The sequence below is a fragment of the Acanthochromis polyacanthus genome, chromosome 4 (assembly GCF_021347895.1).
Source record: "Acanthochromis polyacanthus isolate Apoly-LR-REF ecotype Palm Island chromosome 4, KAUST_Apoly_ChrSc, whole genome shotgun sequence".
Lineage (NCBI taxonomy): Eukaryota > Metazoa > Chordata > Actinopteri > Pomacentridae > Acanthochromis > Acanthochromis polyacanthus.
The window spans coordinates 38,829,477-38,853,908 of record NC_067116.1 but is presented as its reverse complement, the minus strand read 5'-3'; the positions used below and the strand labels follow the sequence as shown (position 1 = coordinate 38,853,908).

General features: G+C 40.8%; 1 protein-coding gene across 10 annotated transcripts in view; it reads left to right on the top strand.

Moving 5' to 3' along the window:
- The window catches only part of celf5a (cugbp, Elav-like family member 5a), a 188,600-nt gene that overhangs the window by 121,237 nt on the left and 42,931 nt on the right, over window positions 1–24,432 (top strand). The gene's annotated exons all lie outside the window — the stretch shown is intronic.

Here is a 24,432-nt window from a genome sequence, read left to right as displayed (position 1 = left end):
AAAAATTAAAGAATGAAAAGACTGAGGTGTTAGATCAAGGATTGGGTAAAATTCACTAGGTGGATATCGATATTTTACTGTACACCCACGTTTAGGGGGTAATTTGGTAGGTTTGCAACCCCACTAAAATTCCCCACGTTGATCTCTGAATATTATATTGAGCACAGACCTTCAGTTAAAAGTTCTTACTTGGTGGATAACATCATACAGGTAGATTTGCCTGTTGTCTGTATTATTCCATATTTGATAGATGAAAACCAAAATAAATCAATCCCAGGCATAGAAATCCATCCTTAAATGCACAATTTATCCAAGGTTTTTTTTTTTCCTCCCTTGGATGCATTTTATTCTCTCCAGAACATTTTACCTTTTACATGTAGTATTTTGGGTTTTCTGTAGAAGCTAAGCTCACTGTGGATAATATTTCCCTGCATTCATGGATCGTTTAGGTAGGTGGAGGATTATCACATGTATTCAGTTGATTTATCAAGCATAAACAGTACCTGTACATGTGTTTATTCATTAGCAAACAACAGCAGAAAACACCCAGTCAGTATCTGTACTGAGCAATTTATCCTGGAGCCCTTTGTTTCCTGTAGCGTTATCATCACAACCAGGCTTTGGTGTTTTTTTGACATACTCTGCCTGTTGTTGTGCTGCTATAAAAGATCAGCAACAGTGTTTAAGTGTAACTAAAGCAGCTTTGTGCAGAGACTAATTTTTCTGCATTTTATATATCAAAGTGCATTTATGTAAATGACAGATTGTGACAGAAAAATGTTTGGAGTATCAGATCTCCTCAGTTGCTGTCTTAGAAAAAAGCTCATTCATCTTTGCTCCAGACATCTTTATTGATCGTCCTGTTTTTTTCTATGATGGATCTTTTATACCGTTCTCGTTATTTTTGGTTTCAGGTAAATTTCAGATCAGTTACTAAACTTCCTAAGCACCAACTACACTGCCACTCTCAGTATATTTGGTCTTTAAGATAACTTTTCTACACAAAAATAATATTTTGAAAAATGTTACACACATTTTCCATAATGCACAATGTTTGCATGTCATCTGACATAATGCAAAGAGGAGCAATATCCCCAGATTTCACAGTTTTTAACTTTTAATACAAGTTTAATGTAGTTCACCATGAATCTCAAGAAGTATACTCCAAGAATTGATTCAGTCACTGCTCAGATGATTTCATGTCATGCAGAAGTTATAGAAAAAAAATTGTTTAAGTCCAGACCCGATATTACACTTATGATTTACTCAGCTCCGTGCTGCAGTGTTTCCATTGCTCGGCTATCTTTCCTCTTTCTATCAATTTTCTGCCTTCCTCTCGGTCCCCCGTATCTTTTTCTTAACAATTTCTTCTACTATTTCGTGATGGAAGAACACATCTTTATCCAGCAGTGAGTCGTGGGAAATGAGGGGGGTGGGTGGTGATATGGAGGGTGGAAGGAGAACAAGGAAGCTGGACTGTAGATTACCTTTGCAATTTCAAGAGAGAACTCGGCTTATAATGATCCGGGATGTTCCCGGGAAAGGTCAGCTGAAATTGCAACAAGCGTAATTAGTAGCTTATCAATAATGCATCCAAGGGTTCAGTTGGTGTGGAGTCTCTGTCAGCATGTGTGTGAGTGTATGTGCAGGTGTGTGTGTGTGTGTGTGTGTGTGTGTGTGTGTCTGTGTGTGTCTGTGTGTGTCTGTGTGTGTGTGTGTGTGTGTGTGTGTGTGTGTGTGTGTGTGTGTGTGTGTGTGTGTGTGTGTGTGTGTGTGTGTGTGAGGGAGAGCGCATGCATGGCTGGGTAGGTGTGTGTGCGTATGTACATACACAGCTGTGTGTACTGAGGGGTGACCAACGAGAGTTCCTCTCCTGACATTCATTAACATAAAAAACACCTATATGCCACTCAGGGGAGCTGCTATGAGCATTAACATGCAGGTAGCCACTAGCAAACACTGCCCTACAATAGTGTGGACATAACTGGTGGCACTACTGATGGAAAACTTCAAGAGACACATCGATCACTAAGTCAATTACTATTGATCACAGTGTCAAAATTAAGGGCCATAAGGGGAGAAGAATATGAGATAAGGGTATATTTTGCATGAAACATGCAGAAAATATTGGAGTATTATGCAAAATTGGTATCAGCTTTCATGCAATCACCAGCTAATTATCTAGTAGTGGAATACATTCCCTCAAGCACCGTCTAAGTCCAAGTCTGTAACATTGGCTACTGTTGAATGTCAAGTCCTCACTTAAAGGAGCTACATTATACTTTTTCTTACTTCTGAAACTTCCAGGAGATGCATAAAAAGGAGCTGCAGTGCTGCACAGCTCAAAGGTGAAGATGAATACTGATAATGCCACCTATTCTGTGAATGATACAGGAGACTTGTCATGTTTTTATTTTTATAATTTTACACTGAATGTCAATCCCTCAGGTTTAAGATGACACGAGTCCAGGTTGTAGCTCCAGTAAATAAACTCATTCAACATCTAACTTCACAGATTTCATTTCACAGGATTGCATCAGAGACATGATCAAAAAAAGATGCTCACCATGCCTGTTAAAGTTCTTGATCAACACTATTTCCATTTTCTTCCATCATGTTGCACACAAGGACTGATAATGTAGCCTGTAACTTCTGCTCAGCGCATCATTGAATGATTTCAGTCAGAGCAAATAACTGAAATATTAAGCTAGAAAGAGGAAACTTCAGAATCTTGCATAATTCATTAGGAATGTTCTCAGTCAGACCCTTACTCACTGATAAGGAGATCAGGACTGAGGTAGATATTACCTCGCCCACAGAAACCCTTTCCTTACCTCCTCGAGCAGGTGAAGTACGCAAGCTCTTAAGATCATTGTGAGGAGGTCGAAGGAAGAGAGAAACCTGATGTGCATGTCGGCTCGAGTGGACCTCTGGGAGTTTGTTTGTGCGCGCGCTTCGGTGTGTGTTTGCAGAAATGTGTGTGATGTAATGATCCCAGGTTTCTTTGGCCCCTGCCTGTTGATAAGTTGGTGCAGAACACATGAACAGGGGAAACGGGAAGCAAGCGAGATGAATGTGATTGGATTGCCGGCCGAGTGCAGCCTCTCCCATCTGTCTCAGAGTCTGCCATCCCATCTCACAGGCGGCGGGAGGTAATTGGGTTCATTGTTCTCACCACAGGATCCCCCGGATTGAAAGCTTCATTATCTGGATAACCATGAATGTAAATGAACCACATGTATGCAGTAGGGTAATGGGAAAGAATAGATCACTGCTTGCCACAACCACAACACACAGCACATCTCCAAACACATGCAATGCTCATGTGTTTTTTTCGCCCTACAATCACATGTAAAAATACCTACACATGTGCAAAAGTGTTTACAGTGCCCCCCCCCCCCCCCCCAAACCCCTCCAACAACCTCCCCCGCCCTCTCGGCTTTGGAGCTGTAGTTTCAGCTTCCTAAAAGCCTTGTTGTGTTTCTCTTTGTGTCTTTCTGCGAATAAAAGGATTTGTCTTCACACGAAACAAGAGAAGTGTTCTCACCACTGACGTATTTGGCCTCCGCAATCTGGTAGCCATGAATTAAACTTTCATGGCTGCCGCTAACACAATGTATGTGACAATACTGTGATGAGCTGCTAACCACAGTTTTTTCTCTAAGCATATTTGCATGAGTGGATGGCAGGTTTCTTTTCACTGCTGGAGCTTCTACTGTACCGTGAATAGCAAGAGGGAGCCTGAAGAGCAACAATGAGCATTATGTGCTTTGAATTATTCATGCAAAACCAATGTACAACAGAAACCCGGGCACATCTCTCTCTCTCTAATTAGGCAGAGTTTGTGGGTGAATGTTGGGGTTAGCCTTTGGACAGTTGTGTCACACTTGATGACGATGTACTGCGAGCTCCGAGATGCCTCCGGTGTTTGCTAGCAGCAGCCAGGGAAGGGGTTAAAACATCTGCCTTCTGAAAATAAACAGGAGCTCACAGTTGGGCCTAACCGCTCTCAGATCCTCTGGCAAATCCATCAATTAGTTGCAGATGTGATCTGCATGTGAGATTACTGCATTTTGAGCATGTCGGGAAAGCAGCCTAATCTGGTCTCTGATGGGTGCTCCCGTTTTCAATTTGCTTTCCAGGAACATCCTGGGATCTGGTCAGAACCTGGGATGTAAGCCTAAAGAGGGAAATGCACTGATATCCATAAACGAATAATCACTATATCCCTTTAGATTCGTGCTCTCTCGTTAAATATTCAGGGTTGAACCTTGCGTATGTCTTCACAGCAGTAACTCCCCAAATCATCAAACTAAAGCATCCAAGTTCCTCGATGAGATCCGATGTGTTTTGCGGGTTATGTACAGATTGGAAGCAGGACGCAGGAGAGGAGGGGAGTGTGGAGCAAAGTGCTGTCCTTACCGACTGTGCCATGCTGTGCCTTTGAGTCTGTTGTAGGGCCCTGTCAGATTGTGTTTACTTTTCTGAAGGACGTTTCACCTCTGGAAGCCTGGGAATGAATGGCGAACTCATTTCTCCAGCAGAGAGTAGTCAATCACTCCACATTTATTCTCCTCCCTTGCAGTGACCTCTCCCCGGCCAGGCGAACAATGGCACCCTCGAAAACTGCAGATGAGTGCGACTCAAAGCAAGGCCTTAAACGCCGGGCACGTCGATACTGCTGGAAAACAGAAATCAGTGAAATCCGAGAGGAAAAAAACATCGTTTTGCACGGAGACAAGCGAGGCATTTTTCCTCTTTGTGAGCGTGCAATAGCTGCGGTATGCTTACGACGTTGCTGAAAGTATTCAGTGCTGTGGGTGCATTTGTTTGTGCATCAGCATATAGAGCAGATGAGCGCTGCTTCATCTAAAAGAGGTTTGAAGCTTAGCATGGCTGCATAGTTAATGTCATGACTTGGGTCTGGCAGATGGCAGAAACAGTTAGGGATCTCATTAGATCAACCAAGCGTCTATGCCTCGTTGCAAAACCTTTCATTAAAGTTCTATTGCTGGAATACCACTGTCTCACAATATTGGTCAAAGTCAAGAGAGGGTAGAGCAAAGTGTTGAAATTTTTGCAATCTGTGTGAAGCCAAGAGAGTAAAGCGATACATGTGTCTAATCAGAAAGAGACAGAAAACACAGTGCATGTGTGTGGTATACAGAAGTGTGTATATGTCTTAACCGGGGTCTTTATATCTATGTGTATTCATTTATCTGTGCGTAGTGCCTGTGTGGGAGTGATGAGTGATGCATCCTTGCTGAGCATAGCAAACAGGATTGTAATGGTCACAGAGCACATTTTGTACCATTTGCCTTGTAATTAACTGGAATTTGTTCAGCACAAATGCACTGCAAGCGTGGGAAACTAAAAAAAAAAAAAAAAAAAAGAGTCTTCTGCTAGTGCAAATTATTGACAGTTGGTGAAGGAGGCAGATTTTTCCTTTTTTTATTCTTTTAAAGGGAAGGATTCAAAGTGCCTTCATGTTAACCGTTATTTTATTTGTATTATCTTTAATGACACAGAGGCTAAATGGACCATAGAGAGAACTGATTAGCAGCACCCTGCAGCTTGGCAGCCTCGAGTCAATATGGATGTTTTATAGGTTTTAAAGGACATTTAAAATGAATTTTCATATACGGTTTAAGGCATGCGGCTAATCACAGCGAGAAGCCTTCTTTTGAAAGATGCACTTGGAGGCATCAGAATTGCTGGCTGACAGCAGTCATTACACAGAAGAAGGGGCATCGCTGTAGACCGGGATGATCTTAGACAAAGCAATAGCCTCGGCAGACTGAAACAACTCCCTTTAAAGGCACATTTTTACCACCAAGTGAAGATACCATTATCTTTAATGTTGATTGATGCTATTTGAAAGAGATAGGGAAGAGAGAGTTTCTGACATTCAGTTCTCGGCCTGTTTTTCTGCTCTTTCCAGTGGTTCTAGTCATTCTAGTGTAGTGGCTGAGCTGCATCCAGCAATTTAGTAGGATTCTCTGTACATGTAGTTATGGAGTTTAATCATTCTTTTCACTAACCAGTGGAGCCAGAACAGAAAATGCAAACACTGGAATTAAAAAAAAAAGATGCTCTTAGTAAAAATTCAGCAGCATCAGGTGGTAAAATCCTTGTCGTGGACAATCTCCTACGCTATCTGGGTGTTTATCTCCTCACAAGATGATCACTGGCCAAAATAACGTCTAAATGCTCTGAAACTTGTAGCACATTACAGCGTAGCACCATCAAATGCTCAACTGGGAGTTTGATCTTTCAAAGGCGAGAAGCAGAGCATACTCTGGATGCCTTTGCCCTGCCAGACTTGGACTTGGAGTTTAGCTGTTGTGAGCATTACTGATCAACACCTTAGGAAAGCAATCAGCAGCTATTATGCACAGTGATTTTGTCCCTCTTACCTCTGATAGGGGGAGCGTGGAGGCCCATGCCCACAGCTCTTTGGTAGATGGTGCTTTGCTGGGATCTGTGGAACAGAAAAACCAAGCTATTTACAGTGAATACAGCAGCCTCAGAAGTAGCTTCTAGCCTCGGGGTGCAAAATACTTGAAAATAAGCTCCTGGTCTCTTTGATGTGCGTGTGTGTGTCTGTGTGTGTGTGTGCGCACCAAATCTAAAGGCATTTCAAGTAGTGCTGCCTTTGAGCCAAGGACAAGTCTAAATTGTCTCTTGGAGCGGAAGATGGGCGAGGTGGGGACGAGGGTTAAGTAAAAATCAAGAAATATAATATTTTTTCTGATGGTTGCATTACCATAATGTACACTTCACACGCTTGCTGACAGGCGTAATCCCAGTGGTGTTTTTTAAGATGGCTATCAAGGATATCTGGAGCACCAGAGGTTTATTGTTCATCCACTGATGAGTGAAGACAATAGTCTTGGGAGGCTCTTCTGATGAGAAGATGACTTTTTATATAGGGGAGACATAACGCCTCCGTGCAGCACTCGGTCCCGTTTAACAGCTCTAATATGATGGAAGAAAACTGTTCTGGAGCAAAGTAAGTGAGCGGTTTATAACATCATGCCCCTTCGCAGCTATTTCATTTTGTACTGCTGCTGCATTAAAGGCCCTGCTCTGCATGACAATCTGCTGTTGTTGTCGGTGCTCAACAGTTATTTGTCACAGCAGATAAGACATCGAGCAGCCCAAACACTGATTGCATGTCTCAGAGCTTGGAAATTACCAACCAAAGCGGCATAACACACTCAAGTACAAAGTTGGGGAAGATAAAAAGATACATGCAAGAGATTAAATTACCATAAATGGAGGAATGACATCCAGAATATCAGTGGACAGCTGAAGTTATGGATCCAAAAATACGATGAAAGGAGAAAGAGAATTTAGGACTTATCCACACCAGAACAGATCAGACGTCAAACGGAGTCAGATAGCCACTCTGCATGGTTCCAGGTTAAGCTATGGCTAGTAAAGAAGGAAAAAAGGTGATGGCATACTGTAGAAAAAGCTTTCCGCAATTTCTTACAGTCTGTAGACATGGTAGGACGATTGCCGCACACTGCAGAGAATCCCAGGAGGTCTGAATGGCACACAACATCTGAAAAGACCTCAATTTTGAAATAGGATGGTTACTAAACTGCTGTAACCACGGCTTTTCAGGTTTCCTTGTGCCTCAGAAAAAGGGAGATGAAAAATAACATTTCACAATCTCTGGACCTTGAAAGCTTTCTTTTTCTCCAACAGGAAAAGGAAAAGAAAATTTTCAGACTTTCACGCTTGAACAGTTATTTGGCCTCTTTTTTTTTCTGGCCAGTCAGTCACCTTCCTCCATTTTCTCTCAGACACAAGCAAAGGTCCCTCTCTCGATTGTGAACAGAAGTGTTGGTTGAAAGGCGTGTTAGGAGACAAGTTTAGAAGAACAATATTCCCTATTTTTTGGACAAGAGCGTAAGAGCCCTGTAGCACATGGTAGAGAGAACGGTCTAGACCTTTGTAGATTTACACGGTCAGGTCACAGTTCATACATAATACTGGGACCGTTTTCTTTCATCTGGGGTCAACTTAAATTTGTGGCGGGCACAATGTGCTCCATAAAATGTTCTCTAACCACTTACCATTCTACCTCTGCTTCTCCACATTTCATCCATATGCTCATGAGTTCTTCATATATATATATATATATATATATATATATATATATATATATATATATATATATATATATAAATGCACTACTTCTGCTGTATTTGTATTTCCCAAACTGTGTTGCACTCACAGTTGCTAGTTAATATGCAAAACCTGTGCTGTACAGTATGTAGCGATGTGTGTCGGAGGCTGCATATTACAATCTAGAAAATGGAAAAACGGAAGAGATCCTGGGAAATTTCATTCAGCTAGCACTCAATGTTACATTTACTTACCTGTTGTACATTAATTACAAGCAGTCAGTTATCAATATATTTGCAGATCATTAATTCTCTGTTGATTATTCGATCAATCAGCTGATTATTTCCCCTCTCTCATGTGTAGTGCCTTGATGTTCCGCCACTTCAGGTGGATTTTGCGCTGTCAAATCAAAGCTTGTACTCTTGTATGTCAAAGACAACAAACCAATCCTGTAACTAAGTAGTTTACAGTTTTTTATGCCTTTTTCTTGACATAAAGCCTCTCAATACAAGCAGTAACTCTCTAAGATGTGTCCAGCATGAATTTTTCCACAAACATTTGTGCGACGGTAATTATGAGATAATAAAAAGCCTTCAACCTGAACATTTGTTTATTACATGGGATTTGTAATAATATATCCTACATTAATCCGATATGTCACATGTACACATACCGTAGACTGTCACTGTCTCTGCTTAAACAGATTCCAACACTTTTAGAGGGGAGTCTTATGAAAGAACATCCATCCATTCTCTATACACCGCTTATCCTCACTAGGGTCGTGGGGGGGCTGGAGCCTATGAGTCTTATGAAAGAACATGAAATTGATAAATTAATTAGACTCACTCATTGCACCTATTTAAATGTGTCACATGCTACATGTGATATGGGAATAAATACAGATGTGTAGGTGTAAAAATGTTTGTGTTTGTAGAGAATATACATGGACACACGTGCTCCTAGTGTAGGTGAAGACAAAGGACTGTAAGCCTACCTGAGGACTGCTTTTAGTCTTCAAGGATGGCTCTTCTCGCCTCATGGTTGGCAGAGTGCCACAAATAATAAACATAAAATACATTTTATAGCATTAATTTTACACAAGATCATCTAATATAATTTGTAAAAACATAAGATTACCTAAATAATAATGATGAAAATAATAAAACCAAAAAATAGTAATAAATAAATTTATTTGCACATTCATTTTGTTTTGAAGTCACTAATTGTTTATAATTTAGAAATACATTGAGGTTGTGGAACACAAGTTGAATTTTGTTTTTTAAAAATCTGAAATTTTCATTTTATGGACACTTAAAACTTTTAGGGTTTTACCTGTTTTTGCATTAAACATGCAAATTCATTGTAGATTTTTTATTTTATTTTATTATTGTTTTATTTGGAATTAAAAAATAATTGAAAAAATGTGGAAAATAATAATCTGATTTTTCTTTAACAGGTTACATATAAAACATTTTTGTGTAAATACATTGGACAAGCTGTGAAGAATTCTTTCCAAATGCAAATAAAAACCTGTCAAATGCTACAAAAAGTGGGAGAGCGAAATAAATTAATGCTGAAGCAACACAGTATTAGTTTTTCTGACACACTGTAAAGCCTGTCATCTTATTCTGACTTGTGCAGTAGTGTAGCTGAAGGTCCGCTCTCTTGTTTGAGACACCAGATGTGATGCTCTGTCGGTCTCAGAGGGTGAAGCTTCCATCACTGGCTGCCATGGAGACGCTACTTATTCTCTCCTCTAGTTTCCCTATTATCCCTGCGTCTTTGATGTCTATAGAGGGAAGTTGGGACTGTAATTCTGTTCCGGATTTCTTGTCTAAGCCTCCTATGTTGAATAGAGGCACCTGAATTAATCCCAGGTAACACCTCTGATCAAGGATTTAATTTAGACCTGGAAAAGGTGTTCGCACCGTGATCCTGCAGGCCACATTGTTGTGTTGACAACACCAGTGATGGATGATTTTTGTCTTCGGCAGAGGGAAAGGTAGACATCTCTCACTTTGCTCCTTTTGCACAGAACGTGTGAAAAAAAGAAACAGAAATTACAGTCTGTTCTCTTTGTTGACATTTGTGCAAATTCCCTGTGTTGCTGCAGTCTTCTGCTGAAACACTTGAGGTTAATTAGTTTTTTTTGGCCTCATCCAGAGAAAATATGTATATTTATGTGCCTGGTTTTCTTGTCTTTCTTGTGAGGGAAAAGAAACCGTTTCAAATCTGTACCAGACTAGACAGAAGTAGACTTTTAAAAGCTGTGATATACTTACGCCATTGCTGTAAGACTCGGTAACTCGGAGGAAAGTGCATATGTCTGGGTTAGTGCCTACTTCTGCAGACAGCAAAAGTGCCAGTATTTTACTCCTGAGTGATTTATTTTACACTGAGTGATCTTCCAAAACAAAGACGGTCTTTGGGTTTTTCCAGGGAAAAAAAAGAGAAAAAAAAGGAGGCTATTGCCATCCCTCAGTTCAGAATGTTTTACTCCCAGCTGCATTGATTTCTCTTGTAACTGCAGGTCAGTGAGAGGAAATTGAATTGGAAATTGTAGAAACACTCTATTATTTCATTTTCTGGCATTTGTATTTCCTCCCCACCTCCTCCTCCTCCTCCTCTTCCTCCTCCTCAGTATTTTCAGAAGCAAGAAATGAAACTAGAGGGAGGGGCAGTTACTGTGAAGACAGTTAAATGACTGCTCTGACTTTGGCTCCTCTAATAACACTGTTCTCCAATGCAAAAGGTTACGTTCACCCCTGTGGTTTTAGACCACATTAGTTTACATTTATGAAAGCCCTTTCTCCTCTTCGCTGCTATCTGCCCTCCCTCAGCGCACATGGGGGTGAGCGGCGCTTTTACAAGGAGAACATTGGGTCAGATTTTGTTGGCTTGGTCACTGCGATATTTTACCTCTGGGGAAGGAGGTGAGGAATTAGAGCGGCAGCGAGGTGAGCGAAGGTAGTTTTTGGGGGGAGTCTGGAATATAAAGAGGCAGACAGGGTCGGCATAACACAGTAAAGTCAATGTTCTGTTAATTTCACACAAGCTTTGAGTTCTAACTGGGCCGGTTTTGTGGCGGCGAAGAGCAGTTCTTCTCAGTGACGCTCAGTGAAACCAACCCATGTAGCTTTACTTTAAGATCCATTTCCATTTGCCTTTAAAGGCTCCGAGGAAAGTGTCTGCGCTGAAGGGACCGGGGAAACACACTTATCACAATTTCCCTCTCTGGAATTGAAAGTAAAGACATTTATTGAAATAGAAGAGGTGAAAATCCTCCATTGTGAATCAACAGCAATCTACAATTTGAAAATTTTAAATCTGAATTATTCAGTATTGTAGTTTTAACCTCTTGATGTTACTACACATTTAGTTTTAGCTGCGCATGCCCACCACATATGCTAATAGGATGACGAAGCATTAATTAAAAAAATAAAATTAATTAAAATCAGTGGGTGCATTACAATAATATGCTTTAGTTTTATGGTCCCATTGTTCTTAATGTCACAATGCCATGTCATTTGATTACCTTCAACATGATCATGCTCAATTTAATTAAATTTTATTTATATAGCGCAAATTCACAGCATGTGTCAGAACAGAGAACCCAACAATCCAAAGTTGGCATTCATATGTGCAGAAGTTGTTATTAAATGTGCCTTTACTCATGCAAGTTCACGTCTTGTAAGAGGTTCACTGGTTTGAATTCAGTTCCTTTTTACTGAACGTTTAGTTTTACTTGTGTATGTTCACTGCATCAGCTAATAGGGCTAGCACAAATGCTAAAGTACAACATGTGCATGTGAACACGCTATTTTCACCGAAGATATTTTACATGTAACAGTAGAAACGTGGCTGCACAGTGTGGTAGTGGTTAGCACTTTCGCCTCGCAACAAGAAGATCCTCAGTTCAAATCCCGTCCTGGGCCTGGGATCTTTCTGCTTGGAGTTTGCATGTTCTCCCTGTGCATGTGTGGGTTTTCTCCGGGTACTCCGGCTTCCTCCCACAGTCCAAAAATATGCTGAGGTTAATTGGTTATTCTAAATTGCCCGTAGGTGTGAATGTGAGTGTGATTGTTTGTCTGTATATGTAGCCCTGCGACAGACTGGCGACCTGTCCAGGGTGTCCCCTGCCTTCGCCCAAGTCAGCTGGGATAGGCTCCAGCACCCCCCATGACCCTAGTGAGGATAAAGCGGTGTATAGAGAATGGATGGATAGACAGTAGAAACAGCACAAAGAATTGGTAAAACATAAATTTAATTCAAATTTTTGAATAAGGTGCTTCAGTTTTAGGGTCCTAGTTTTGTGCTTAGTGTCACATTGTCATTGCCTTTAAACAGAATAAACCTCTTGTCAGTGCAGGTGGTAGCATCTGTGGTTTTCAGTCAAAGTTTCTGCTAAACTACCAGCAGAATGTCTGCATTTTCAAGGAAGAAAAGATTACTTTTTTGTCCACCATTGTACACATCAAGGAAGTAGCATCAAGTAGGTAAAAGTAATGTGATAATTGGTTAAAGAACAGCTCTATGGATTACAGATAACAAAGCCAGCTGTATGCCAAGTCTGTACTGAAAAATGTACAGTATAGTTTTATATTGTATAAATACATTTTTAAAAATCATACATAGAGATTCTTATTTTATAAAACATTTTAGAAGACAATTCTTCAAACTGAGTATGAAAAGAATTCTGTCCTTGCTTCGGCGAGACATTCTGAATGTATTCATATCATTATGTTTGTCCTTCCCAGATGAATTGTGTTTTCCAAAAAAAAAGTGTTTCTGGGAACGTGCAGGTTTAAAAGGCCTATTTTTTGTCCAGTAAGAGTGTGTTTACAATATATCCTTGAATAAAATTGGCACATTGTCTCTCCCTCTTCCCCATGGGCTGCAGGATTAACCAGAAAAAGCACTTTATAAATTAATTATGGGGAACAGAGAAATGCTTGTTCAGTGCTGAATAAACTGAAAATAATGTTTTTTTCATAGTCTTTGGACCCAGATATTTACAACACAGTAGATTTTTAAAAACTGCCGGGGAAAATGCAATACGATTATTGGAATTATTGGAACCACATTGTATTGCTGTTAACAAATCCATCAAGGAAAGTCACTTTAAGTTCTGTGGTTTATTCAAAATCAACTATACATATGGATTCTAAATGGAGAGTCATGGCTTTTGTGAAGTGTACTGTACATATCTGTTCACTGGTTGTCTCTGACAGTGTTTCGACCAGGGTTTCACTGTTTGTCCATTTATATCATGGTGAGCTGAACCCGGTATCGTAGCAACAGTAACTATGGGAATAGAAACCTGTGGAGAGGTCAATGCGATGGCCTCCACTTGGCCTCTTTGAACAAAGGCTCGCACACTGATTCTTCTAATTCACAACATCTATAACCACCTCCGCCACACGACACCCGCCTCCACAAACAAACACAAAACAATTTAATCCCGTCGTCTTTTCATTTACTTTTGAAAGCATTTGCAGAGAGACGAAAAACATTTATTTTATGTTGTCCTACATTGAATTTAGTACATGAAGTTGCATTTCTCGTACCAGTTCCACGTGTATTTTCTTCATTTTCTACTTTTCAGGCACATCTCTATTACTGCTTGTCTGTCTCCTTTACCTGTCTTTCCCTGTGTTTGCATTTTAATGCCAGCTTCAGTCCTCGAGGGGCGGACTCTCCAGGGACCCTTAATTGACAAGTGTGTACAATAACTAATCAGCGGCAAAGCAACTGCCCTTTAAAATGATGAATTAACTAAACTAATTTCAGATAATCCTTCAATACACCGGCCCACACTGACAGTGGCAAATGATATTTGAAATGCACACATCCCTCATCGCTGACTTCTGACTGTCAAACCTCCCGGTAAAGGTGGCGTGGCTGATAAACTGCTGATGGAGCACTGAGAAGATTAAAACTACATTCAGCATGATTGTGTGCCGTCTGACATGCATTGCCCAACATCCTGCACTAAAAACATGCACAGTGACATTACCTTAAGCATATACCGCAATTACTAGCACGCATATGTGCAGAAATTGTAATGAGATGTGTCTCTCCTCATGCAAAGTTCACGTCTTATAAGAGGTTTACCAAATTAAATTCATTTTCTGTGTTGACACCTAACCCCCCCCCCCCATAAAGCTTCATAATGTGTTCTGTCAACATGGTCGTCTCCAGCAGATTAACATTGTCAGACAGCTGTAGAGTGAAAAAGGACTACATGCTGTTTTCATAGCAGTAGAAGAAACTCCTGACGGATCGACCTGACGTCAGCCATTAGTGTGTGCAGCGTAAACCGGGGGAAAAAAATACAAATACCGCAAATACGTACGTTATGATGTCTACCTGCACACTAGTTTCAAAAAGTACTGCCAGATGAGATGGTTCGAGTTCCTAAAATTAATTGAGTTGTTCTGCAGGTGTCTAATTGCCGGTGTTTCTCTATCCTTACATCACCTCTACAGTGTGATTAAGAAGTCCTGTGAAGTTGTGTGGGAGAATGGAGCAGAATAGGGCTTCTTTGATTATAACCAGCACCGGACTGGGGATTGACAACCTACAAGGTTTCGCAATCAACTAAACTGAAAAATGTGTTGCAGGAGCATTTTAAGAATTTATTACATGTTGCACTGCTTTGAAGCGGCGTATTTATGATTTCTTTTTGCTTATGTTTCCTCGTGATTGCAGTAGTGGTCTTCTTGGAGAGAAATGTCTTTGCACGTGTTGTTTTTCATACATTTTATTCCCCCCATAGAAAGTCTTCAACAACACATACAGATCTTTGTTTAGTGTCGTTTGCTGCATGGGTGAAGCTGTATGGAAGGAAAATTTAGCCAAGCAAGCTAACGTATCTGTGGAGAAAGGTAATTAGCAGCTGCAGTGCTTTTCCATTCCCTTTGCGGCGCTGCACTGTGAACCAGGAAGACAACAACAACAATATTTACCAAAGTGTTTGGGGATATTTTCCCACTTGTGCTTAGTTTAAAAATGTCTTTCATCTAAAACTGTAGCCGTTTATCACTGAAGCGGGGTGTTTTTTGTACAGTTTGCATGAATGTCCCTTTTCTGTTCTGTATCTGTCATGTGTTTAGAGGTGTGTGGTCAGTAGTCGGGGAAGCAGCACTGTCAGGAAAGACAACTGGATAAAGATCCACAGGAGCTTCCTGGCAGACAGCTGTGTACAGGGAGCCACTGTCCCCCTCACCCCTCCATGCATTTTTCATCACACACTCCCCCAGTTTCTTTTTTTTTTTTTTAATACTATTTAGCTTTTCCCTCCCCTCTAAACTTCCATGTGGTGCGTGCTGACATGGCATTTCTCAGCCTTGCACACAAAGCCCTCTGGTGCTCAGTGTACTAGAGTTGGAGAGCGTCTGTGTTTGTGTGCCAGCGAGTGTTTGTGTGTTTGCCATGTGCTCATGCGTGCATACATGTGAATATTCGGGACGTTATGCTCACTCACTTCTCTTCCTTCCCCCTCTTTTTCTCCTCACACTCTCGCAACAAACTGTATGCGATCCCACAGTCCCATCGGCTAGAGAGAGGAAGAGAGAAAAAAATCGATCGAGAGAGAGAGAGAGAGAGAGAGTTCTTACGGAAAGTCCATTTAGTCAGTTGGCAGCTCCCAAACTCACAAAATAGTTGAGACTGCCTGCATAGGAAAGGATCATCTTAAATTATTCTGAGCTGAAATTTAAATTTCATTTTGTTTTGGCCCTAAGCAACGGGCAAAACTGCCTGGGCGAGATCAGTAAAGGTCAGGGGGAATTAAAATGCTTACTGTAAGGTTTGTCAGTGAGGGAGAGAGAGAAGGGGGGAGTTAAGAAGAGATAGAGGGTTAGCGGAAAAGGCCATCTGCCTGATAGTTTAGTCTAAGCTGGTGGGAAGAAAAAAAAAGTAGTTTCGCAGTCTAACGCTACTCGCTTGACAGGTCCAAATTTTGCCTCATATCAATCACATTCCAAGGTATAGAAAGCGATTAGAGATTCCACTTCTTGCGGAAAAACTAAGACAGCCTTACAGTTCAGTGGTTCGAGAGAGAGAGGAGGTATATATTTCTGTGCATGCCAAGACACTCCATGATGTGCTATGACAATAAACAAATCCAATAAATCTGATGCCTGAAGTAAAACATGGAGGCAACAATCTAACTGACATCCGATGAAGAATTCCACCATCCTTCTCGATGATTTGTTCAATATATAGACATTTATTCCATTAGATATCAAGCAGAATATCCTGGAAATGAAAACAAATGGGCTGTCAAGTAGACTGAGAATGAGGAGGAGGACAGAGAGACGGATGTTCCACCAATGACGTAGAAACCCAGCCTTCCAAAAAAATTCTGTTTCTATTTAACAGATTTTTATATAACTATATAACTGCAGTGCATTCCTATATTTCAAGGTAAACATATTTTTTGCCGTGCTATGTTTGTCCGTGACGTATCTGAGACATGTTTAAAATCGCCATGCTTTGCTTTAAGGAACTCATTTTCAGTCAAGCAGCATCAACAAAAATATTTAAAACACATGTGAGGGGGGGCTCCAGAAAATGGCACAGAAGCTTCAAACATGTTGTGTCGTATTTTGTTCAAAACCACACTGTTAAAAATGAATTTATTGTTATTTATAGTATTTAACATGTATAATTGGCTTCAATACTCTGCACTGGTGTTAAATACTGCTACTGTAATCAACATTAACTTTACATTATCTTTAATTGCAGCTACGTGTAAATTGCAGCAGTTTCCTCTTTGAAAATGGTAAATGGTCTGCCTTAGTGGAAATACTTTACACTTTCTCCCATTCAGCCATTTACAAAGACACTCACACAACCACAGCTGGCAAATGTACAACCACGGTGAATTGTAGACATTGACCATAAATAACAGCGTGTCTTCATATTTATGATCCAGAACCGAGATCTACCCACTGTGTGTAACATTTAAAAAATGCATAAACCACTAAAACACCAAAAGCAAAGTCAGCGATGCATGATAAAGTGTTGTCTTGTAGTGTATTTAATAAGCCAGGAAAAAATGATGTAATTCGATGGAAACAAGTAGCAAATGGCCACTCTCCAGGCATCCGTGTAAAGTTAACAATAATATTCTAAGCCTCCTAAATTCAAGTTGCTGGTCTAAACAGCACTTTGTGAACAAAATGTCTTGTTTAATACCCACCACCACTTTTCACAATAGCCTACTAATGCTCTTTCCTGTTTTTTGCTCCCAAAACAGCATCAAATTTCATAGCATTTAACTTTATCTTGGAGAAACACACTGCTGTTAGAATTTGGCTGTATTTTTACAGATTTTTTTTTTGTTACAATGCATAATAGATTCCTAACCAAACAACAATTAGCTTGCTAATATCTCACAGCGGTAGTTCGGTCCTGTGTGGCTCAGTCGTAAAGAACACGTATTTGCTCTCTTAACACTAGAATTTGGGGTTTGGTCACTGCTGTGAGCATGCATCTTCAGAACTCATTTCATTCCCAACCACTCAGTGCTCTTGTACCAGAAGTCCCCTATTTAAAATAACGCATTCATTCACAACAATATCTGAGTTTTTGTATGTGTGTACTTACTTGCTAGAAAAATGATGATTTCTTCTACTAATTCTAAATCTTAGTTTATTTTTTGAAAGGGTTATAAAAAGGGAGAAAAAAGCTTAACACCTGTTTATAATTTTCTTGTTTATAAAGCCCAATATCAAGTGAGATTCCTTTATCTAATTTACATTTTATTTTGTTCAATTTATTAAAATTATGATAGATAGATAGATAGATAGATAGATAGATAGATAGATAGATAGATAGATAGATAGATAGATAGATAGATAGATAGATAGATAGATAGATGTTAATGTGCATAATGAACATTTAAAATGTATTGTACTACTAGCCTACAATACTACAACATCTCAACATGACTTACTATTAAAGATAAATACAATAAGCTTTCTGGCTTACAGTACAATCTGTTTTAGGCTGCAAGACACCAGCTATGACATACAGTCCACTTGCAATTCATACTCACGCCCAGACATCTATCAAACTGTAAAGTGTGTTGTGTTGATGTGGCATTTGCTAAGTCTGCCTATATGTGTACTTTAGCTTTAGCAGGTACGTGTTGAAAGCACTGAGCCGGTTGGCTGAATTGTTTGACATTTCATACAAATCTGTATGAATCACATGTGTGTGTAATGCCTGTGTGTCTCTGTTGTGAGTCTGTGTAATATGCTGGCATGTGTTCAGAGGTTTGGTCAGATCTTAGACATCTTAAGTAGGCGCTAGTGAGGCGTTTGACACCTCATCCAAATGCACACACATGCACAAGCCTCTTATGAACATGAGTCTGCACACGTCTTTCTCCATTCAGAGTTAAATCGCCCACCCCCTCCCAAAACAACAACAACAAAATGCACAACTCACGCCACTAAGTGCTTATTTTAGCAATGTCAGTGAGCCATCTCCATATTGCACAATAGTGTACAATTCAGCCTTCCTACAGCATTCACAGCGAAGCCAATCTGGTTGTTGATGGTGGAGTAATGGTTTGCACAACAAACCTGAAATGCATTTATTCAAGCGGTGCAGTGAAAATAAAAATGGAATAGGAAAGCAAGTACGCTGTTATATTGTCAAAGGTAGCATAGCATTTTTCTCTCCAGTGAATTATTATTATTAGAAAATGTGCTACAAAAGGACAAAATAAAAGTCTGCTTCCAGGACATGTGATGTTGCTTCATCCAGTAGTCATAATGATGATGGCTACACATCTTATGATATTGGTGCTGCTGGCAAACTTGCAATGTTTTCTTCTCATGTTGTTGAGAAGAAAAGACAATACCAGCGCTACTTTTTTCAGAGTTTCATGTCAGGAACATGAATACAACCTATGTACTGTTCAAAAGAAAGATACCTTCATTTCTTTTCCTCTTATATACATGGAAACCATTGCAGCAGTTCATTAGTGCAGTAGTGCCGGCTTCTGTGAAAATACAAGATGATGTGATTATTCAGACAAGCAGGGATAAAAAATTGAGAACAGAGGCTAAAAGGAGCCTCATACACATGCTTGCCTTAGGCCCCCAAAACACTATGGTTGTCCCAGATTATGAAATGCTTTCAGTAAAATCACATCCTCTAAAAAGGTGCTGATTGACCTTCTAGCCTAATTAAAGTGCACCATCACCAATAGAGAGCAGATAAGACAGCTTGGCTGTCAGTGTGACTGACAGGGTTAGGCTCTCCCCCTGCAGTCACATCAGCACTACAGAGGCCGTGCATACAAAAAGCACACGACGGAGGAAAAGCTCTAAGTTTAGCATCTTGCCTCCTATCAAGAATCAGCTTCCACTAATAATATGAAAATGGTAAAATATAAAAGTACACCAGCGACATGCTTTAGGGCTTATGCATTTATTTATATATTTGTGACTTTACCTCATACATCATTTCCCTCTGCATCTCCTAACTGTTAACACTGCATTTTTTTTCAGAGTAAAGAAAATGCTCCTCACTGAACTGGAGTTTACGCAAACTGAATCTGCCAGCTGATGCTGTAAATGTATAGAGCAAATCTGAATCCACTTTCTTCAAGGTCTCTGTAGGTCTTAGTCCGGTGAGTGCACCCTATATTCCCCCACAGCTCTCACCCTTGTGGGAAAGCTGACATGCAGGGTGGCCTGTAAGCCTCTTTTGTCCATGTGCAGCAGAGTCATCTGCCAGCTCAGTTGCTCGTGCAGACAAAGCTTCAGAGAGATAGCCCATATTCTGGTACAGCCTCACTCTGTCTTGAGCAGGACTTTGGCATGGCCTTTTACTCTCTATTTCCTCAGCCACATCCCATTCATTTCTCTCTCTCTTTCTCTCTCTCTCTGCACTCATGCACCTTTTTTCTCATCATTTCTTTTCGCTTCTCTCTTCATTTGCCATTTTCAAATTGAGAGGCATATTGTAAACTCTAGGTGTCATTTATTTTTTCCATTTCTTATGTGTCTGACTGTCAGACTTCCTATTGTCTTTTCTTGGATGGAGCTTCTTATTCCTGTACGGGTTTATATTTTATTATAAATATTGCAGGTGAGGAGGTGAGAGGATATTGATATAGGATATCACAGGGGCAGGATATCACATGGGGCTCAGTTTGGCTCGGTTCATAATGAAGTTTGTTGTCTCTTGCCGTAGTCCATTTTGTCCTTCCATATGAGAAAAAGGTAATTACTTGAGAACAACCATGAAGGCTAATGAGTTACCATGAAGGTAACTCATTAGACATCCAAGATAATCACAAGGTAATATGAGAGAAGGAAGAGAGATGGAGATTCTGAGGCAGAGGTACAGGGCCAAAAAATATGGGGGAGCAGGAGGGGGAAAAAGAAAAAAAAAAGTCTGAGAGATAATATTAGAAAAGCTGAGAGCAACTGTAAGGAGGAGGAAGGAAAGAGAGAGAAACTGCAAGTAGGAGATGGGAGGTGGGGGTTGGTTGAGGGGGCTGGCCAAGGGGGTGTGTCCAATGTTACCCTCATGAATCAGTGTCAGTGGAGCGATGAGAAAATAATTAAGAAACAGGCTAGCGCTGTGTTAAATACTGCCAAAGGTAAAAGGCCCATTCTAGTGTGTAGAAACACAATCTGGACGGGAAAGAAGAATGGCAATAAATGGGATAGAGGAAAATGTGGGAGAGAAAAATCCATAACATAACGGATGCCAAAATGCCCTTCAGATGGCATTATGAAGGGAGACAATATAAATAGCGCTGCCATATTGTAAATGTTTATATACAGTAGCTACGTATGCACGTTGCACAGCACTTTCAGGATTTATGACCGCAGCCGTAATGCACTGAAGTCGACACAAAGCTGTGAGTAATATTTCACATTTGTTATCATATTGAGTGTAAATTTGCTGAGACGTATATGGTGAAGATGAAATATTTTGAGCAATTTCTCCCTCTCTTCTTCTCCTCTCAGCGGCTGTGTTCTGAGGTGGGAGTGTAAGCTGTCAACTGGGCGCTGAGCTAACTGTAACTGTACAGAAAAGCTGGCTGGAGCACACAAAACAACCAATGCGCGCCAACAGTTATACTTACACACCTCAGAGAGTTTACATGAAGCATTTAGAGGAGGGAGAATGAAGTCAGAGGCCTGTAATTGTATGTTCAAGGCTTCCAGCAGGGCCAAGATGCAGCTGAAATCCCCCAGCCAGCAGCAACCGAACAGAGCAGCCATTAGATCGTACTGATGCATAAAATCTGTTCTTTGGAGAATATTGAGTGACATACAGGAGGTCCTGCTTGTGCTGTATGCACACTTTGTGCGTTTATATGTGGGTACAAACATGTGTGTGCACGTGGCTGAGCACATACAGATGTGTGGGTGAGTCTTTTATGTGTCATATATAATATCCATCATCGTTTCTGCCAGCGGCACAGAATGAATTCATGATCACTGGTCTCCAAATCCCCTCTGAGATGGAATCGACTCAGTTGGTGTGCGTGGAGGACATGTGTATGGTTGGAATGCAGAAGCTTGCTGCCTTTGAGGCTGCTGTTTAGTAACACATTACAGTTTGATCTTAAGCTCTTTGGCCTGATTAACACGCTATAGGGCTTGTGATGCAACAGTTACCAACCACAACCTCCCACTCACTGCAGAGTGATTTTGTTTGTAGAGCATGTTTTGCATTTTGATACCATATATTTATTTGTATACCGTACGCCATCAAATGCACATGCTATGTATGTTCCTGCATGTGTGCATGTTGATATTGTTGATATAGTTGTTTGTATTTGCAAGCTGCCACATTTTTTCTTAGATAGGCTTTATGCGTGTTTCCATCATTTTATGGATGCCTCTTGTGCTATTTCCCACATGTCTGCTGTATGTATATATATATATATATATATATATATATATGCAACTTTGTGTCTGTGTGTTTATGTGTACTTACATGTATGTGAAGGCAGTGAGGTGGAATCCATCCCAAAGGAGTTCTTACTGAGAGATGCACTGTTTCTGCAGCATTACTATCACGGCCTTGCATGCACGGCTGTGTGGCATTTTTACTGATGGTTTTTATGGGCTGCAGCTGAGCTGCCAATGAGCAGCCTTGACACCAAAATGATGAAACTATGACATGAAATCAAGCTAGTGTCACCATAGGTGCCGCTACAGTTGAAGAAGCAGGTCTCTGTAGCTACTTTTAAAGGGGGACATGTCAAAATTGAAATATAGACTGAATATGTGGATAACATGGCTGTGAGCTTTATGGGCGACCAGGGCGAGCATCTCAATGAAATATAGTATGTTTAACATTCATATATAATTAAATTGTCAGTCATTTCTATTTTTCATTCTTTATTCACTCATATATGTTTCAATAGAAGTGTGGAAATTGCACATCAGGGAGCACTGGGTTTGATGGCTTTTTTGGTGGGAACTACATTATTGTTTCCTTTGCGGTGCTGTTTCCAAGCAACATCTCTGAAGTTGTGAGGGAAACAGCGCTAATAAGCTACCTCATTAGGGCGGGTGCATGGTAGGCCGTACAGTTTGTGCTGTCAACTCAGTGGGTTAGCATGCAAACTTCAAAAGACAGCTGCAGATACAATGCATACACACAGGAGTGCTAATTTACTTTAGGAATTGGTAAACAAACTATTCCATCAACCCACATTTCTTTCTTAGCTGAAGGTATGCTGGCGAAACCTACTAACTGGGTTGTGTCTGAAGTGGCTCCAGCGTTATGACAAAATATGTGGCCATCCTCTCTGGTGATAATGCAGCACATAAAAGGCTCATTATTCAGGAGTTAATTTGGCAGGGTTTTCTCACCCTACGGCAGTGCCAAACCTCAGACTCCCTCCCTCGTCGGTCTCTGCCACTCCTATTGCTGATCCTTACCTCACATAGGATGCCCTCAGCACACCTGTACACAGCAGGCCGCATGTGCTCCTATGTGCTGCACATGCACACATCCATACACACCATCTCATTAATGCGAACACAACCCTAGTTAGATCCCTATATGTAGTAAATTGGATTAAATTCCACCGGCTAAGCACTGTGATCTCTTAGAGTTAATTAATTTCATTCCGTTCTGTCTGTTTTTTTTATGCTTGAACACATGCTGACACTGTTATTGTGTGGCATCCTGCTCATTGGAGAAGTATAATAGGCTTGTGAAGGAGGGAGAGGAAGCCTCAATGTTTGGTATTCCTGCTACAAAGTGATTTTGATTCTTTCTCTCTTTGGACAAGAACGTATGCTACAGTAGCTAGCTCTAATACGGTGGATCCTTCCCCTCCACAGCCTTCTCTGCAGCCCTTATCTTCCCTTCCAAATGAGAAAACCTGGATGGCTTCTCAGGGCCCCTGTTTCTGCCTGGATGCTATCTCATTTGGTTTTAATATATTTATCCATTCATTATTGTTCCCTTTTATCAGCCAGCTAATATTGTTCATAATTTGTCCTTATCTGCAAGCCTGACAGTCAAATTTACACTCCGGCTCAGCAGACAGATGGAGAAATGACCCTTTCCAACCCCTCCTTCCCTAACTCCTCTCCTCCCTTCATTCATCTCCTCTTCTCCAAACTCCAATGAAACATGACTGACAGCCGGCTGTATAAGTAGTTGTCATAGCAACCTTCCCATCCTTCTGACAAGTACTCTTTCTCTATAGCACACGCTCTCCCTCTGTCACAATATCTCCCTCCATCCCCGCTCCCTTGCTTTTCGCGATGATTGAAAAAGAGACAGACGGCAAAGGGAAATTTGAAAACCAGAGAGCACCTAAAGCAGTTGGTATGCTTTCCTTCCACCCTTCACCCCCCATTCCCATCCCTCCCCGTCTCAGTTTCCTTCGCTTTCCACATCCTCCCCACCATTGACAATGATTTACCAACTCCAATGGTGTAGCTCTTTCATCCATCCTGGCTTATCAAGGACTGCAGGACTGTATGCACAGCAACTTACAGTACGAGCACATCGTTTTCTCTCTCTCCCACACATTCACTCCTCCCCACTCTCTCTGCTCATTCTTTCTCCACGTCTCTGCTTCCCCTGACTCTCAATTTTTTTCTCTTTCTCTTGTTGCTCCAAAAAACCTCCCATTCTGCCCCATTGCTATTCAATAAGTCTCAGTTCACTGTCAAAATCCTCAGCAGTCTGCGGTATAATCACTGAGCATACTGTAATAAGTCTCCAGTATGTAGTGGACTGTGCTGCAGATGGTGTATGTGTGAGATCCATCAATTTTGC